The sequence below is a fragment of the Mesoplodon densirostris genome, chromosome 11 (assembly GCF_025265405.1).
Source record: "Mesoplodon densirostris isolate mMesDen1 chromosome 11, mMesDen1 primary haplotype, whole genome shotgun sequence".
NCBI classification, from domain to species: domain Eukaryota; kingdom Metazoa; phylum Chordata; class Mammalia; order Artiodactyla; family Ziphiidae; genus Mesoplodon; species Mesoplodon densirostris.
In genome coordinates, this window is record NC_082671.1 from 65776634 (window position 1) to 65791481 (window position 14848).

Below are 14848 nucleotides of genomic sequence, written 5' to 3' on the forward strand. Positions count from 1 at the left end.
GATGGTGGAGTTGGGACAGGATGGTGGAGTGGGGGGACGGGATGGTGGCGTGGGGGGACGGGATGGTGGAGTGGGGGGACGGGATGGTGGCGTTGGGGGACGGGATGGTGGAGTGAGGGGGACGGGATGGTGGAGTTGGGGGGACGGGATGGTGGAGTGAGGGGGACGGGATGGTGGAGTTGGGGGGACGGGATGGTGGAGTGAGGGGGACGGGATGGTGGAGTTGGGGGGACGGGATGGTGGAGTGAGGGGGACGGGATGGTGGAGTTGGGGGGACGGGATGGTGGAGTGAGGGGGACGGGATGGTGGCGTGGGGGGTGGGATGGTGGCGTGGGGGGGACGGGATGGTGGAGTGAGGGGGATGGGATGGTGGAGTTGGGGGGACGGGATGGTGGCGTGGGGGGGACTGGTTGGTGGTGGGGGGGCGGGATGGTGGAGTGGGGGGAACGGGATGGTGGCGTGGGGGGTGGGATGGTGGAGTGGGGGGATGGGATGGTGGAGTGAGGGGGACGGGATGGTGGCGTGGGGGACGGGATGGTGGCGTGGGGGGTGGGATGGTGGAGTGGGGGGGACGGGATGGTGGAGTGAGGGGGACGGGATGGTGGAGTTGGGGGGACGGGATGGTGGCGTTGGGGGGACTGGATGGTGGTGTGTGGGGCGGGATGGTGGAGTGGGGGGACGGGATGGTGGGGTTGGGGGGACGGGATTGTGGTGTGGGGGCTGGGATGGTGGAGTGGGGGGACGGAACGTTGGAGTGGGCGGACGGGACGTTGGAGTGGGGGGACGGGATGGTGGAGTTGGGGGGACGGGATTGTGGTGTGGGGGCCGGGATGGTGGAGTGGGGGCGATGGGATGGTGGCGTGGGGGGCGGGATGGTGGAGTGGGGGGACGGGATGGTGGAGTTGGGGGGACGGGATTGTGGCGTGGGGGGTGGGATGGTAGAGTGGGGGGACGGGATGGTGGCGTGGGGGAGGCTGGAGCCCTTGGACTCCGCAGGCTGAGTGTGCATCTGAACTGAGACACTCACTATCTGAGTGACCCTGAGCAAACCAGTCTCTCTGGAAACTTTTTTCTCAGCTGTGAAATGGGGAAGCAATATAGCAAGATTTTTCCAATATTGTTGGAATTATTTATGAGAATAAATATAAAATGAACTTACCATAGTGCAGGGCTCATAGAAGTTACTCAAAAAATTAGAGGAGTTCACATTTGGAGGAGATATGACAAATGAGCTATTGTGTGGAAGATTAAATGATAGTACGTGGTCATTTACGATTTAAAGCTACGAAGAGGCCTGTGTGCTGATGGCGCCCATGTTTCTATCTCCATCTTCAGCCCCAGACTCACCTCTGTCCACAGACCAAACCAGGGCTGCTGATGGTCCTCCTTGCCACACCCCGAGAAGCTTTCCTCTCCGGACCTCCCTCCATCTTTAGTAAATGGTTCCACCGTTCACTGGGTCATTCAAGCAGAAACAGGTTTAGCCTTGATTCCCATCTTTCCCTTACCAGCCCCTCTCCCCAGTCCAGTCCACCGGCAAGTCCTGTTGGCTGCATCCTGTGCCATATCCTGAGCCCATCCACCTCTGCATCCCCACTGCCGCTGGGTCTCCACCCTGGGCACTGTCAGTAACCCCTGGACTGCCCTTCCTGTTCCTATTCTTGCCTCTTACAGTCTCCGTTTCACATGACATCAGAGCTATCTGTTCAAAACATGAGTCAGATCTCATCAGACCCCATTGGTTAAGATGCCCTGTGGCTTCTGGTCACCTGCTGAATAAATGTCAGACAAAAACCTGGCTTTTGGCACTCAGCATGAGAGGTCTCCCCCCTGGAAATTCTTTGGACTACACTATCTAAAATTCCTCGAAACTTAGAACATCCTGAGGTTTTGTTTGTTTACTTGTTCATTACTAGGAAATATGTTCCCTGGGAGTGGGCACCTTCTCTGTCCTGCTCACTGTTGGAACTTTAGTGCCTTAAACAGATCCTGTGTTTTCAAACAGAACATGTTGAGCACCTAATGTGAGCTCAATAAGTATTTGCAGGATGAGTAAATAAGGCTCTGCAGGAAAAGTTCACAGTAATTGGAGTAGCCAGGAAAAGCTTGAAGAGAAAGGTGAGACTGGAGCTTGAGTTGGACCGTGGCTGGGCTGTCAGTGTGTGCTGAGGACGGGGCAGAGGGGGGGACTCGGGACAGCTTTCAGGATTGCAGCCTGGTGGAAGAGGACGCGGAGCTGAAGGCAGTGGAGATGTGGCCGGGGCGGGGACACCAACTCTGTGACGCTTCTGTGGGGAGTTCTGTTTCTCAAGGCAAGATGGAACAGAGGACAGAGCCTTCTTTTTTTATTTTATTTTTTTGCGGTACACGGGCCTCTCACTGTTGTGGCCTCTCCCGTCGCGGAGCACAGGCTCCTGACGTGCAGGCTCAGCGGCCATGGCTCACGGGCCCAGCCGCTCCGCGGCATGTGGGATCTTCCCGGACTGGGGCACGAACCCGTGTCCCCTGCATCGGCAGGCGGACCCGCAACCACTGCACCACCAGGGAAGCCCCAGGACAGAGCCATTTTGAAGTGCAGGCTGGAGAAGACGGTGGAGGCATTAACCCTAAAGGGTGGGGCAAAGGGTGGTGCTGCTGGTGACAGTTCATTGAAGGCTTCTGATAGGGGATGATGACACGAGACAGGAGGAATTTAGGAGACGGTGTCAGCAGAGTAATGGATGCACTTGATGGGAGAGCAGCTGGAATCGGGGGTACCTGTCCCCAGGCCCTGGAAGTAGTCAGCCCCTCACCATCACTGTCAGCCTGCATTTGCTGAGCACCTCTGCTGTGTGAGGGATGCCATGGAGTTCCTGGGAGGGGATTGGCTTGCCCCTCCTGGTGTGCAGCTCTGTTCTATGAGTGGTCAGGGGTCGGGGTGACAGGGGCCTCAGTATTCTTGGCCTGTGGTGCCTGGGGAGAAGCTTCCATCCTATGAGTGTGGGCTAGGTTAGAAAGAAGGAGAGATGGGAAATATTTCTCCTTGATTTGGCAGCCTTTTTAAAGCCCTAGGTATTTAGACTTGGGGCTTATTTTCATAGCTGTGTCAGAAGTTCAGTGAGTAGCTAGAATTTCTTAGTAGACGACTTTAAGCTACTTGTGGCAGGTGGGCATTTTAAAAATGAAAATCAAATGTAGGGGGAGGTATATGTGGCCTGTGGTGTATAGAACAGGAAGTTTCCCTTTTCACTGTGGCTGCAAGGAAACCCCAAATCAGATTTTTGGATTTTTGCTCTGTCATAGCAACGATGACTTTTAGGTTGCTGTAGCTCTTTTTTAGTCTGCTCCCTGTTTCTCTGTTTTCGTGGGTCTCCGTTAGATGTCTTTTTATGTGAGCTTATTCAGTCTGTGGTAAAGGCAGGGTTTGCATCTGTTCAATATTTCAATGCCTAGTCCTTGGCCTGGGGGCGCAGCATCGGAGCCGGGAGCGGAAGTCAGCCCCTTTGTGAAAGGGGAGCAGTGCCAGCGCCGCTCCGTCCACACGGCGTCCCCAGATTGAAAGTTTGTGTTTATGAGGTTCTGAATGTAGTCTAATTTTTTCCTATCTGGTTTGGACCATCTCTACCAGCTGGTAGATAGGAAATGTTCACGGTAGGAAGCCAATACTCTGCAGAGTGTAAACAGATGGAATCGATATAAAGTGACAAGTTAGACTGCTGTTGAGAATACACAGCCAAAACCAAGAACATAACAGTCAGGCTACTTATTCCGTTCCAGTTCATTTAGTCCTGAATAGCGCTTCATAGCTGCACAGCTGTGTTGTTCTTTTTTCCCCCTTTCTTTCTTCTGGGTTGATAATGACAATTTCAAAGAAAAACTTTAATTAAAGATTTTATACGAAATAACCAAAAGTAGAATAATAAGGAAAATGAGCATTGATGTGTTTATTGTAAGAGAAATCCTTTTTCTTGGCTTCAATTTTTAAAATGTACTCCTTAAATTTAAAATGAGTTTAGTCGTGGTGACAGAAAGGTGCCAGACTGACAGCAGTGGCTGCCGAACCCTGCGTTTTGTTGCGGAGCCAAGACAGAGGGGCAGCCAGAGGCCCCCTCCCCTGCGTCTCAGTCCGCAGGCGGGTGGGTGGGCTGCCGGCCCCGACCCCCTGCTGCTAGAAACCAGGTGAGGAAGGTGGCTCCAGGTGAGGAGGGAACAGAAAACATCGAATCAGGAGCCAATTTGGATAGCATGGTGCAGGTTGCCCTCTGGTCTGAGGAAGGTTTGCCTTCCCCCCGGGAGGGGCCCCACCAGAGCCAGGCCTGGAGAGGGGGAATTCTGGGCTCCAGGGAGGAAACCTTAGGCCCTTTCTCACCTCCTTTCAAGTCTGGGTGGTCATATTTATTTGGGTTCACAGCTTTCCTTCCTGGAGCTCCCAGTGCTATAAAAAGAATTTTAAACAAAGAACTATAGAGTAAGAATCACATCCACTGTTAGCAGTTTACTGAACCATCTGAACTCAGTGGGGTACAAATATGAAGCAGTTTGATTCTTTGCTTCTTACGCAGGCGTGGGCGCATCTGCCTTCCTCGTCCCCGAAGGCTGTCTTAGCAGATCCCACGGCTCTCTGGTCACGTTCAGGTAGAACAAGCCCAGCGTAGACTAGTCCAGTTTTAAACCCGGAGCTCAGATGCAGCTCAGCTGGCCGCTCCTCCCTCCTTCCAGCTCCACGGGCCCCGGGGGGAGGGGGTGGGCTAGGGGGGCTGCCGGCTCGTCGGCGACTCTCTCCCTCCTTCTGCTTCCTTCCTCCCCGGTTCATGGGATCCGTGACGAGGGCTGAGGAAGGGGAGCTGACCTCCTTCTCCCTTCACTGGTGTCCTCTGTGGGGAGCAGGTAAAGGCTGATCTCGTGGGGCACATGGGGAGTTACTAAGGCAGTGTTTTGGGGGCCTCCAAACTCTGTGGTTTTCTGGTGACGAGCAGCTCTGGCCTAACCCCCTGCACCTCCTCAGCCCTCCTGCCGGTGGTCCCCCTCGCCTTCTCGTGCTGTGTGTTGTCCCCTCACTTGAGGAGCAGCCCTGGGAGCAGGACAGCTCAAGCCTTCTGCCTTTCTTTTTCTTTTGAAAAAAAATTTTAATACAAATTTTAAAGGTTACTTTCCATTTACAGTTATTACAAAATATTGGCTATTTTCCTGTGTTGTACAATATGTCCTTGAGCCTCTCTTACGCCCAACAGTTTGTACCTCCCACTTCCCTTCCCCTGTGTTGCCCCTCCCCTCTCCCCACTGGTAACCACTAGTTTGTTCTCTATATTTGTGAGTCTGCTTCTTTTTTGCTATATTCACTAGTTTGTTGCATTTTTTAGATTCCACATGTAAGCGGTATTGTACAGTATTTGTCTTTCTCTATTTGACTCATTTCACTTAGCATAATGCCCTCCAAATCCATCCATGTTGCTGCAGATGGCAAAATTTCGTTCTTTTTAATGGCTGAGTAGTATTCCATTGTATATATTGTATATACCACACCTTCTTTAGCCACTCATCTGTTGATGGATACTTAGGTTCCTTCCATATCTTGGCAATTACAAATAATGCTGCTATGGACATTGGGGTGCGTGTACCTTTTCGAATTAGTGTTTTTGGTTTTTTGGGTTATATACCAAGGAATGGAATTACTGCGTCATATGGTAGTTCTATTTCTTTCTTTCTTTTTTTTTTTTGAGAAACCTCCATACTGTTTTCCATAGTGCACCAATTTACATTCCCACCAACAATGGGAGAGTTCACTTTTCTCCACATCCTCACCAACATTTTTTATTTGTGTTCTTTTTGATGATAGCCATTCTGACAGGTGTGAGGTGATTTCTCATTGTGGGTTTGATTTGCATTTCCCTGCTGATTAGCGATGTTGAGCATCTTTTTATGTGCCTGTTGGCCATCTGCATTTCCTCTTTGGAAAAATGCCTACTCAATTCTTCTGCCCATTTTTTAATCGGGTTGTTTGTTTTTTTGATGTTGAGCTGTATGAGCTGTTTATGTATGTCGGATATTAATCCCTTATCAGCCATATCATTTGAAAATATTTTCTCCCATTCAGTAGGTTGTCTTTTTGTTTTGTTGATGGTTTCCTTTGCTGTACAAAAGCTTCTAAGTTTAATTAGGTCCCAATTGTTTATTCTTGTTATTATTTCCTTTGCTTTAGGAGATGGATCCAAAAAATATTGCTGCAATTTATGTCAGTGAGTGTTCTGCCTATGATTTCCTCAAGGAGTTTTATAGCATCCAGTCTTACACTTAGGTCTTTAATCTATTTTGAGTTTATTTTTGTATATGGTGTTAGAGAATGTTCTAATTTCATTCTTTTAAATGTAACTGTCCAGTTTTCCCAGCACCACTTATTGAAGAGACAGTCTTTTCTCCACTGTATATTCTTGCCTCTTTTGTCATAGATTGACCATAAGTGTGTGGGTTTATTTCAGGGCTCTCTCTCCTGTTCCATTGATCTATCAGTCTGTTTTTGTGTCAGTACCATACTGTTTTGATTACTGTAGCTTTGTAGTATAGTCTGAAGTCAGGGAGTATGATTCCTCCAGTTCTGTTTTTCTCTCTCAAGACTGTTTGAGGGTCATTTTTGTTTCCATTACAAATTTTAAAATTATTTGTTCTAGTTCGGTGAAAAATGCCATTGGTATTTTGATAGGGATTGCATTGAATCTGTAGATTGCCTTGTGTAGTATGGTCATTTTAACAATATTGTTTCTTCCAATTCAAGAACATGGTATATCTTTCCATCTGTTTGTGTCATCTTCAATTTCTTTCATCAGTGTCTTATAGTTTTTGGAGTACAGATCTTTTGCCTCCTGAGATAGGTTTATTCCTAGGTGTTTTATTCTTTTTGATGTGATGGTAAGTGGGGTTGTTTCCTTAATTTCTCTTTCTGATACTTCATTGTTAGCCTTCTACCTTTCTTGTTCTCCACTTAACTCATGGAAAATTCACATGTCCTGTCCATGCCAACAATCGGCAGGTAGACCACTCTAAACTTCCCCTCCTGCTCTGCTATTTCTGTTCAATTCTCAGTTTCTTCCCCCAGGAAGGTGTAGAGCAGATCACTGTGTCCACAGAAATGACATGCCTATCTGCCGTTCTGCAGGCACCTGTCCTGTCTGTACAAGGATTTCATTGGCTCACCAAAGCTCCTTCCCCATGAATGCTGCAATCACCCATCTATCCATCTGTCCATCCATCCATCCATCCATCTGTTCATCTGTTCATCCATCTATCACTTATCCATGCATGCATGCATCCATCTATCCCTCCATCTGTCCATCCATCCATTATCCATCCATCCATCCTTCCTTCTGTCCTTTTGTCCATCCATCATCCATCTATCTATCCATCCACCCATCCGTCCATCCATCCATCCATCCATCATCCATACATTCATCCACTTAACACTTATTTGTTGATCCAGGCCCTGTTCTTGGCCCTGGACTCCTGTCCACTCAAGACTTTCTGAAAGAGGTAGAGGAGCTGGCTGGTGTGGGGGGATTAGTGCTGGTTCTGCCAGTTACTATTCTCCAGCATGTGTGTGTGGTTATCTGGTTATTTATATCTCTGTCCTTAGCCTTTGGTCCTGATCAGCAATTCCTATCAGACCACCATCTATTGAGTATGTTCCCTGTGAGGTACCTGCACACATGAGCTCATTTCTTTTTTTTTTTTAATGAATTTTGATGAAATTCTACTATACCTACCCATTTTTTTCTTTCTTTCTTTCTTATAAATTTATTTATTTATTTATATTTTATTTTTGGCTGTGTTGGGTCTTTGTTGCTGTGTGTGGGCTTTCTCTAGTTGTGGCGAGCAGGGGCTACTCTTCGTTGCCGTGCGCAGGCTTCTCCCTGCGGTGGCTTCTCTTGATGTGGAGCACGGGCTCTAGGCGTACGGGCTTCAGTAGTTGTAGTACGCTGGCTCAGTAGTTATGGCTCGTGGGCTCTAGAGCACAGGCTCAGTAGTTGTGGCGCACGGGCTTAGTTGCTCTGCGGCATGTGGAATCTTCCCAGACCAAGGACTGAACCTGTGTCCCCTGCATTGGCAGGCAGATTCTTAACCACTGCGCTGCCAGGGAAGTCCACGTGAGCTCATTTTATCTGCACACGGTGATACAGTGCCCTTCTTCATTCTCATTTCACAAACGAGGAAACTGAAGTTAGGAAGAGTCAGGTCACTGTTCCAAGGTTACCCAAACGATGGCAGCCCGGGGTGCTTTCTGTAGTTTTCTGTATCTGGAGGAGGTTTCTGTTCCCTACTCCCTCCCTGGCTTTACTCTTCAGGACAGATATTCTCTGCTCCATGTAGTAACACTTGTGAGTCTGCCCTCCATGAATTCATCTAAATCTTTTGGGGAAAGTTTTAATTTAATTCTGCTCCTATCACTTCCTTTTCAGTAATCACTTCCTCTTTTTGTACTCTTGTGTGAAATGGGGCTTTTTTTTCCTTTTCTTGAAATGTTAGGTGAACAAGTCCTGGTTTATGTAGCCATACTTCAGAACTTTTAGGCTTTCTAGCCTGCTTTTTCCTAGCCCTGCTGTCCAGATGGAAGAAGCGAACCTTTTAGTGCATCTTCACTGTGGTTCGCTTCCCTAGATTGCTTGGTTCTGATTCATCCCCAGGGCTCAGTCATCTCCCCAGATGGGGGCTCTGAGGAAAAGAAGAGGGTCAGATGCTGCCCTTCTCGCAGGGTCTGTGGTGCTGCAGGGGGAGCCTGGGGGCCCTGGGGGCCTGGGGTGCAGCAGGGAGATGGGGGGTCTAGCAGGGGGCCGGGCAGGGCGGCGCACTCCTAAGCCTGGCGCAGGGCTCAGAGCATGGGTCGGGGGAAGTGTGTCCTGGCTGGGCCCCTGGCTGCCCAGGATGGAGCGGGGACTGGGTCTGGGGCAGGTGGTGGGGAAGAGAAGACTTGAGGGCAGGTCTTCAGGGGCCTCAGGCCATTTCCTGCCTCTTGAGCCTTAACGTCATAATTAGCTATTGTTTTGGTTTTCTTTTTAAATCCTCATTGCTTCGGTGTTTGTGCACCTGAAGCTGCCTGACACCTACCACCCACTCAGATGTCTGGGGTTGCATGGGAGGGAGTGGAACAGGGGTTGTGAACTTTTTCTGTGAAGATGGTAAATATTTGTATTTTGGCCGGCCAGACTGCTCAGCCTGACTACTCAGCTCTGCCCCTGTAGGGGAAGCAGCCGAGGCAACTCATTTACATAAATGAACGGGGCGTGGCTGAGCGCCAATAAAATTTACTTTTGGATCCTGAAACTTGAAACTCAGATAACTTTCACACATCACAAAATATCCTTCTTTTGATTTTTTCCAACCGTTTAAAAATGTAAAAGCCATTCTTAGCTTGCAGGCATATAAAAACAGGCAGCAGGCAGGAGTTTGCATCACCTGGAACGCAGGAAAGGGAGCTCCGCCACCACAGGTGCTGGAGCTGGGCCAGGAGAGCACCTTTCTCAAGCTGGTCTCTGGGCCCTCACAGGGCAAGACCACGCTTTCCTTTCTGAGAAGCTAGATTTGGGAGGAGGCCCCTTTCCTCCCGTGAGCTGTGCAGCATTTCTCCTCTCTCCGTGGATTTGGCCCTCTCTGAGCCCTCCTCCCGAGAAGCAGTGGGGAGGTGAAGGGGGTTGGAGCTCCTGGAGAGCAGAGGCCAGGCAGGGAGTAAGGAGGTCCCCTCCTGCGGGGGAGGAGCTGGGTACCACTTTCAGGCAGGAATTCACCAAAATGTCAAGATGGAGGTCAGGGGGCCAGTGTCGGGATGGAAGTGCAGTCAGAAGAGCAGGAGAGACGGCGCCAGCTCCTGCCCCGGAGCGGACGGGAAGGCGTTTGGGCAGCAACACGGCTGTAAACTCACTGTGCAAATATTTATGAGCATCCACTCTGTCCAGGGATTGTTGTAAGCCTAAGGATACAGCAGCAAATGAAACCAAATCCCCTTCCGTGGCATTTACATTTCAATGGAAGAAGAAAGACAATAAACAGAGACAGAAATATGAAACGTGCAGGTGTGGGTGAACGCGAAGGAGAAAAGGGACGAGGGTGTGTTTTTGTGCAGGTCATCGGGAAGGCCTCTTGGGGCAGGTGGCACGTGACTGAGACCTGAATGAGGGCGTCAGGGAGCCGTCCAGCGGAGGGAGCCAGACATGCAGAATCCCTGATGGCTGAGCGCGCCTGGTGTGTGTGAGAATGCGCAGGGAGGCCTGTGTGGCTGGAGCAGGAAAGGGCCAGGGGACTTGGCGGGAGAGGTCAGGAGGTGGTGGGGGTCAGATCGTCCAGGGCTCTGGGCGTGGTGAAGAGACCCCGGAGGGCTTGGGAAGCGAGGGAGCTCAGTGTGGCTGGAGCCCAGGGCCTTGGGGGGTGTGAACTGGGGCTGGGGTGGGAGGAACAGGAGGCTCAGAGTCGGTGGCTCTTAATGCACACGTGTCCCAGTTGGAGCCAAATGGCAGACGTCTGGCTGGCCCAGAGAGGAGCTGGATGCTGCCCACACCATCCCGATTTCTCTCTCTGCGTTTCCTCTCCCACCTTTTCTCCCTTTCCAAGGGAGAGGGAAGCGGGGCGACGCAGGGGCAGGTCCTTTTACTCCTTTGTGTTTTTCTTCTTTCCCGTCACCGTCACCGGGTGGGACAAGTCTTCACACCACGGCCCTAACTCTGGGGCCTCTGATGAGCCTCACCATCTGCAGCGCCATGTAGATCTTGCCAAACTTCAGTCTGACAAATGATAAGAAACTTGGAGACATACCTCTGGTGGGTGTGAGTTCTGTGCCAGATTTGCTGCTTCCCTGCTTTCCACGCTGGGTCCATCTGGGTTACTTTGGGTTTTAAAAAAGCGCATCGCCTCATGTGCTCCCAGAAGAGGTGAATCAGGGTTTGGCAGCAGACGAAGTACCGAGGGGTTTTTTCTGGCCACAGGCACAAGCGGTCTCTGCGGCTGGGGCCCTGTGCTTTTAGACAAAGTGGTGGAGCTGAGGGTGGACATGCACGAGCGGTTTCGCTCCAGCTGATGCTCTCCCAGCTCTTCCTTGCCTGGACTTCCTGGTTTTGAATATTAAGCTCGTTTCAGCCAATGCTCTCTAGTCAGTAGAAGTGGGAGATGTGTGTACAGTCCAGCACAGGGCCTTGCAAACATCCAATTCACATTTGTTCAATTATCGTATTATTGTAATCTTTATTACATTGAATGTAATCATTATTACATTCAGGATTGGCCCCGAGGAGGTGTGTGTTCGTCAACATATAACAAGGCTTCCTCAGAGTGTGGCTTTTTTCCAGGCAGGTGAAAAGAAGATGGATTCATTCATTCATTTACTCAAGCATATGCTTACTGAGCATGTACACTCTGCCAGAGGCTGTTCTAGACCCCGGCGTGAAGCAGTGAACAGGGCCCCGCTCTCAGGGAGCACACTTGCCAGAGGGAGAGACAGACAGTAAAGACAAGCATTAAATTCATTGGTGGGAAGTACCCTGCAGAAGATGAGTGCTGGGGGTGGGATCAGGAAAGGCCTTTTGGGTCAGATGACATCTGCGCCAAGACCTGCGGGAAGTGAGGGCAGAGCCAGTGGGTGTCTGGGGAAGAAGTTTCCAGACAGAAGGAACAGCAAATGCAAAGGCCTTGAGGCAGGAGGTGCCTAGCCGGCACTCACGAGAAGCAGAGAGACCGTATCGTGGCCTGAAGGCAATGAGCCAGCGGGCGGCTGGGGGGGATGGAGGGCCGGCAGGAGCCTGTCTCCGGGGCTCTGGCCTTTGACCTGGAGGGGACGAGAGCGACTGGAGGGCGTGCTCAGCCTTAGCTACACAGAACCCTGGCTGCTGCTGGAGCCTCAGCTGTGGGGTCGGGCGTGGTCACTGGGGGCCCAAGTGGGAAGCCGTCGCACCAGCCCAGCCAGTAGGGTGTGAGGCGGAGAGACTGGGCTGGGTTCTGGAAACGTTCTGAAGGGAGGACTGCTGGTCTCTCGGGCTAGCCTGGATGTGGGATGTGAGTGAAGAATCTGGCGGGAAGGCCCGGCCACCGTGGGACGGGGCGAAGCTGGGCGTCTGCTGGCCTCTAGAGCTGGACGTCCTGACTGGGGCTCCGAGGAGGAGCCAGGGCTGGAGACAGACACTGAGAGGCATCAGCTGCTCATTAAGGCTACAGGCCTGGGCCGCCCGGGAGGGAGTGTGTTTAGACAAGCCAGGAGCCCCGAGGCCCGAGTCCGCAGGTACCCAGAGCTCAGAGGCCGGGAGATGAGGAGGGACCGGCAGGGACCAGGCCAAGCCCGAGCCAGAAAGCCGAGGAGAACCCGGGGCGGGAGTGTGGAAGCCGGGGGGGAGGCATACATCCAGGAAGAAGGGGCGGTGAGCTGGGAGGAGGGCTGCTGCGGAGACAGCAAGATGGGTGCCCAGGAGCCGCCAGGCCTGGCAGGGTCGCCCTGACAAGGTCACAGTCTCTGTGCAGTGGTGCAGACAGAACTGATAGGATGTGTGGGGAGAGAGGCTGGAGACAGGGTGCACAGACAGCTTGCGAGGGGGGATTTCTGCAAAAGGGAAGGAGTGTCTGGGGGCAGGGGTGAGGCGGGGCGAGGAGGGAGGGCTCACCTCTCAGATGGTTCGTCATCGTGGACACGAGCTCAGAGCCGGGCACAGTGGGGCACGAGCAGTTCCTGATGGGCGCGAGAGCGGCGGCGGCCCCGCGCAGGACCGGAGGCAGGTGGCCGGGTGGCCGGGTGCGGAGGCACACAGGCTGGGCGTGTCGGGGAGCACGGGGCCTTGCCGTCCAGTTGCTTCTGGTTTCTCTGCAAGTGAGGAGGAAGGTTATCAGCGGAGAGGAAGGAGGCGGGGTGGGAAGGGAGGCGGAGAGCAGAGAAGGTGGGAAAGGTGCCTGGTGGTGGGTGAGCGGACCGCCCAGGCGAGCATCACCACGCGCGCATGCTGGCAGGGTTGATGGTCTTGAGTGAGGGGACCCAGGTGAGTGCTCGATGGCCCGTCCTCTCTGGCCGCATCAGGCGCTTGGAAGAGGCGGTGAGTTGGATCTGACCAGGGTTAGGGTCTAGCCAAGACCGGGGAGGCAGGAGGAGGGAGGTGGCAGTCAAGCACACAGGCACTGGGTCACTGTAAAGATGGGCCGTGGGGGGCCTCCCTGGTGGCGCAGTGGTTGAGAGTCCGCCTGCCGATGCAGGGGATACGGGTTCGTGCCCCGATCTGGGAGGATCCCATATGCCGCGGAGCGGCTGGGCCCGTGAGCCATGGCCGCTGGGCCTGCGCATCCGGAGCCTGTGCTCCGCAACGGGAGAGGCCACAACAGTGAGAGGCCCGCATACCGCAAAAAAGAAAAAAAAAAAAAAAAAAAAAGATGGGCCGTGGGGAGGCGTGAGAAGGAGAGGGACCTCCCGGAGGGGAGGAGGGTGTTGGGGTTCGGGCTGAAAGATGGGGGGCGTTGGATGTGGGACTTTGTTTTGGAGCAGGGCAGTCAGTGGTGACGAGGCATGAGTTTGAGCAGGCAGGTGACCTCTGGACGGGAGGAGGACAGGAGCTGAGTCAGAGGACGGTTAACCTCCCCGGGGGGCGGGGAGGCGGAGGCAGGAGGGCTGCAGATGACCCAGCCAGGAGGAGCTGGGGCAGAGTCCAGCTCAGTGGTTCCTCCTGCGTGATCCCTAAGACGGCCACCCCGGAAGGGGGCTGGCAGGAGGCTCCTTCAGGTCAGAGACAGTGTAGGGACCCGTCAGAGGAGGCGTTGAGGAAACTAGGGAAAATCCTGTTCATCTTAGAGTCTTCCCTAAACTCCTGCCTTAAGGTGCACTAATTTCCCTCCGAGTCTAGGCTGGACTTGGATGTGATCTAGTACAGGATGCAGAGTCAGACCTCCCAGGATCTGGCCATACCAGACGTTCATCACCCTTCATCCACAACCCCCTTCACTCCCAGCTGTACTCAGTGCCTTCCTGTCCTGCCCCGGTCCCCTCCTGGCTCAGATGCCACCTCCTGCAGGAAGCCTCCCAGGTGGCTCTGCTGGAAGTGTTGTTCTCTTGTGTGAAGACCCACAGCTCCTCGCTTGTCTGTCTCTGGTGTTTGGCTCTTGTTCCCATGGTTCCTATCTTGGTGAATATTTACATGCCTTATCTGCTCTGCGGAAGGTGCAGTTTGGGGGTGGACTTGAGTTTGAACCCCAGCATCATTATCGTCTAACCAGGTAATGATGGGCAACTCATGTGGCCTCCCCCACCCTCGGTTTTATCTGAAAGTGGGGAAACGGTACATCCTTCATGTGGCTCGGGAGAGTGCAGTCACAGGGCTCTGTGCTTGGCACGGGTGAGCCCTGGCGGATGTTTCTCTGCTTTACCTAGAAATGGCTCAGGGCAGGCACACGGCCCCGCGTCTCCACGGGACCTAACCAAATGCCTTTCAGGTCTGTGTGCCCAATAAATATGCATTTGCTGAATTTGGGAAAGATCACTATAAAACTTTTCTGTAATATCTTTTAAAAATTCAGAGGGGTTGAAATATACACTCATATTTTTCAGCTCCTAGTAAAAATGGTTTGCATATGGCTATGAAAAATAAAAATTGTCCAAATCCAGCTATGCCAGAATTACGGTTTTAAAGTATCAATTAACAAAAAAGATTTTTCATATGGCTCTAAAATGCAATGAATTGTGTATGAGACTTACCGCTCTACATCAGAAAAAGTTCTTTTTTTTTAAACCTACTAAGACCATTTACAGAGAAAATTGCTTTGAAACATTCAAGAAATGTAAAGTGTCCTTTTTTCCCTAGATATGTCATTTTGCAATACCTACGACTGTGAGTCTTTGAAAACATTTTATTTTACAAGAAGTATTTAAACA

At 52.0% G+C, this 14848-nt stretch overlaps 1 protein-coding gene across 1 annotated transcript in view; it reads left to right on the forward strand.

Moving 5' to 3' along the window:
- Positions 1-14848, forward strand: part of EFCAB6 (EF-hand calcium binding domain 6) — a 242863-nt gene that overhangs the window by 60707 nt on the left and 167308 nt on the right. The gene's annotated exons all lie outside the window — the stretch shown is intronic.